This window comes from Cucumis melo, chromosome 2 (assembly GCF_025177605.1).
Source record: "Cucumis melo cultivar AY chromosome 2, USDA_Cmelo_AY_1.0, whole genome shotgun sequence".
Taxonomy (NCBI): Eukaryota; Viridiplantae; Streptophyta; class Magnoliopsida; order Cucurbitales; family Cucurbitaceae; genus Cucumis; species Cucumis melo.
In genome coordinates, this window is record NC_066858.1 from 4880451 (window position 1) to 4884537 (window position 4087).

Sequence of the window (4087 nt, forward strand, 5' to 3'; positions counted from 1 at the left end):
ATGCGTGGTAAAGGATACTTGTTACGTATTGTAACCTTGTTTAACTGTCTATAGTCAAAACATAATCTGAGGGTACCATCTTTCTTTTTCACAAAAAGCACTAGTGCTCCCCACGGCGAAACACTAGGCCTGATGTATCCCTTGTCAACTAGTTCTTGTAACTGCATCTTCAATTCTTTTAGCTCGCTTGGAGCCATTCTATACGGGGCCTGTGAAATAGGTGCTGTTCCTGGTAATAATTCAATGGTGAACTCAATCTCTCTATCTGGTGGCAAACCTGACAGATCATCTGGAAATACATCAAGAAACTCTTTCACCACAGGAACATCTTCTGGCTTTAGTTTTTCTCTCTGCACTACTACGATGTGTGCAAGAAACGCTGTGCAACCCTTCCTCAGTAATTTCTCAGCTTTCAAAACTGAGATTAAACTTCTAGAAACGGCCTTCCTCATGCCTCTAAAAACCACTTCAGCAAAGCCTGGTTTTCTGAAAACCACTTCCTTCCTATGGCAATCCATAGATGCATAATGAGCAAATAAGAAATCCATTCCCAAAATTACATCTAACCTCTGCAACTCTAGTGGTAGCAAGTCCACTAGCAAACTGATACCTTCTACTAAAACTTCACAATTACGTAACACCTCATTAACGAGTAAAACGTCACCAACTGGAGTGTATATAGCTAACCCCTCAGATAAAGGCTCTAGTATCCTATTCAACTTAGTCAGAAATATACTAAAAACAAAGGAATGCGTAGCACCTGGATCAAATAAAACATCTGCAGGTACATTACAAATAAGAATCGTACCTATAATAACGTCTGGTGCGTCCTCTGCTTCTTGTTGAGTCATAGCATAGTCTTTTCCCTGTTTCCTCGGTCTTCCAACAACTCCCTTTTGCCTTGCACCACTGGTGCCCTCTGTTGGAACCACTGAAACTCTCGATTGCTCAACTGCCTGGGACCCAACTCCCTGATCTCTCTGAACTGTCATGTTCAACTGCGGACAATCTTTCTTGAAATGTCCTGGTTGTCCGCACTGGTAACATACACCGGCACCTACCAAACACTGACCCCGATGGTTCCTGCCACAACTCGTGCATGGTATTCGCCTGACGGTACTAGCAATGGACTCCTGACCTGGTTGCGATCTTACTGTTGATCTAATGGGTTGACTAGGTATTCTCTGGCTCTATCTCTGAAAAACACTACCATAACTCACGTTCCTCGATGCTTGGCCTCCAGAGCGATTCTTAAAATCTTGACGGCTTGAAATATTTATCCCAGGCGTGAACCTCCGCTGCTCACGGCCTCTAAATCCACTAGCTGTTGAAGTCCCACGACTAAGCTCCACTGCCGATTTCTCTTCTGTTATACTCTGCTCCACACGAAGGGCAGTCTCCACTAACTGAGAGAAATTCGTCCACTTAGCAATGGCTGTAACTGGGGTACGTATTTCAAAACGCAACCCTCTTTCAAACCTTCGGCACCTGTCACTCTCAGAAGCTATAATAACGTCAGCATACCGCGAAAGCTCGGTATACTTCCTCTCATACTCAGCCACTGAAAGTGATCCTTGTTTCAACCCCAGAAATTCATCCCTCTTGGCTTCGCAGTATGTGCTGGGATAATACTTATCTTCGAATATGCCTCTAAAAGTCTGCCAGTCTAAAGCACGTGCATCACTGCGTCTTGCTAATATAGATTTCCACCATCCTTCAGCCTCTTTTTGCAACAAAAATGTGGCCAATCTAACCTTTCGCTCCTCAGGACAATTCATCACATCAAAACACTTTTCAGGCATATTCAACCAGTTCTCTGCATCACCTGGATCTGTGAAACCTTCAAACACTGTAGCCCCTAACTTCTTCAGCCGTTCAATTCCGTATGCCTTTTCTGGATCACTAGGCTCTGCTCTATCTGGCCTTCCTATTTACTGTGTTGTTCTCGCAAACTGCTCATTTCCTGCACCACCTCGAACTCCTAGGGTACTAGATTCCCCTACAGATGGACCTTGGGTACGACCTTGCATCCCGTCCTGATTCTGCCGGCGTCGTCTACCAGTACGTGGTGGCATGACTCCTATAATATGTCAACACATTAGACATACTATAAATACTTAACTCAAATGCATGATACTAAATGTCTACTCACGTATTAATAATAATTGGACTCACTTCTACCCTTACCTAGACCATACTCCACTAGTTCCCTTTAAGCTAACTTGACTTTCAATTATTTACTTTCCAGTTTCTTCTTAGAGCTAACCGCTCTACCTTAATTCCCATGGAGCAAACTGCTCTGATACCAAGTTGTCACACCCCCTCCCGGACTACCTGCTACCTTAGACCGAAAGATGGCGTGAAGCCGACGAACAACGCTTTTCTGTACCTGTATCTATCGACTCTGCTTAAAACTTTCATGTGATGAACTTGCCAATCTAGTATATAAACTATTGTACATGCCACAAAACACAGCGGATCCTAGGCTAGTCAAACACAACTAGTCAAACACATACATAAATTGTACCTCAAAATTTACCGATTTCACGAGTAAACCTAAAGACACCTTAATCAAAATATAACCAACAAAATTTACACAACTACAGCTCCTAAAGCTTATACAAACTGTGGAGTATCTATAACATACAAGGGTGTGAATACATCACAACACAACAGACTTTATGCCCAACTCAAAACACGTACTGGCAATCGATAATGAAGCTTCCGCAGACTAAGGCAGTCTATCAGGCACCGGGAAGTCCATCTCTACCTGGAAAATGGGTAAAACATTTTGGAAAGGGTGAGCTATGAAGCTCAGTGAGTGACTCAGTTTAAAACTCTGAATTTAAAGATAAGAGCCCGTGAAAACTTTACACACATAAATCTGTTTAAGTTTTGTCACTCACTGTCTTGGGCTAGATCCTTGGTCTATAAGCTCGGTTTAATTCTTCTCGGCCTGCCAACAACCCAACCGAGTATTAAAACCCTAAACATTCTGGTTTCCTAAAGATATACATAACATGTCGCACCAAAGATGACGCTCACGAAAACAAAGCTTAAGAAATAAAATCCTATTTCAACAATTCTCTAAAATTTCCAGATTTCTAACATAAACTTCAAAAAACTATAACTTTCTCAATACTTAACCAAAATGAGTGTTCTTTATATCAAACTCTTCATTTTGCGATCCTCTAAAACTTACCTGAAGATATATAAATCTGATTCCCCGTGCATAAACACATATAACCCTCAAAACAGAACTACTTCCAGAATCGCGCGCACACGACCTCTTTAACTTGTTACTACAATTTAACCAATTTTTAGTCGTTTTTGGTTTACAATTTCTTCATGAAAGTTGTAGTAAATTGAATAATCTTTCCAACCATACCAAATAGAGATTCTAACTCCACCGATACACTCTGAAATACAAGAAAAGCCAGAGATCTCCTGATTTCGAGTGAAAACCAACTGCCCTGTTTTCTTCATCAAAAAGCACCAAATGAATATCCGAATTTGCTCCAACGTTCTTCATAAAGATTGTTTAAAAATGAGTTAACTTTCAGTAAATGTAAATCTCACCTCTTAATTCCTTTTGAAGAGTTCAAACCGAAATAAAAACCAGTGATGTGCAGAATGAACTAAAATTCAGCCATTGATACACTTTGCTTGAGTTCTCCTCCTCTTCTTCAACCTAAAAACTCTAGTAAAATTTCTCTTCTTCTTCCAAACTCTCTCTTAGAAGTTCTCTGCAAATTGAAGAAGGAAAAAGAAAAAAGAATAAAGGGAACTTCGATGTCTTCAAACTTGGCGGTGAAGGGAAGAGAAGAAGAAGAAGAAGAAGAAAAGAGAAAATGAAATTTTCTTCTCCTTTTCTTCTTTTTGTCCTTTCTTTTCTTTCTTTTCTTTAATTAATTTAATAAAACTATTTAATATATAAATATATATATTTATATTTACACTTAATTTCCATTTTTTTTTCTTTTTTTTTCCACATTTAAAGAAATTAAACCAAGAAAATATCGGGTTTACATTGTGTGAGTGACAAAATTATTTCACATGTTCTGATTTGATGATACACTGTTTACAT

General features: G+C 39.7%; 1 long non-coding RNA gene across 1 annotated transcript; it reads right to left on the reverse strand.

Annotated features, from left to right (window-relative positions):
* Positions 1 to 3163: 3163 nt before the first annotated feature.
* LOC127148218 (uncharacterized) lies at positions 3164 to 3793 on the reverse strand. The gene is made up of 3 exons (XR_007819041.1): positions 3580 to 3793; positions 3389 to 3473; positions 3164 to 3302 (listed from the first exon to the last, which is right to left on the reverse strand). It is a non-coding gene; the product is annotated as an uncharacterized LOC127148218 (long non-coding RNA).
* Between the last annotated feature and the right edge of the window lie 294 nt (positions 3794 to 4087).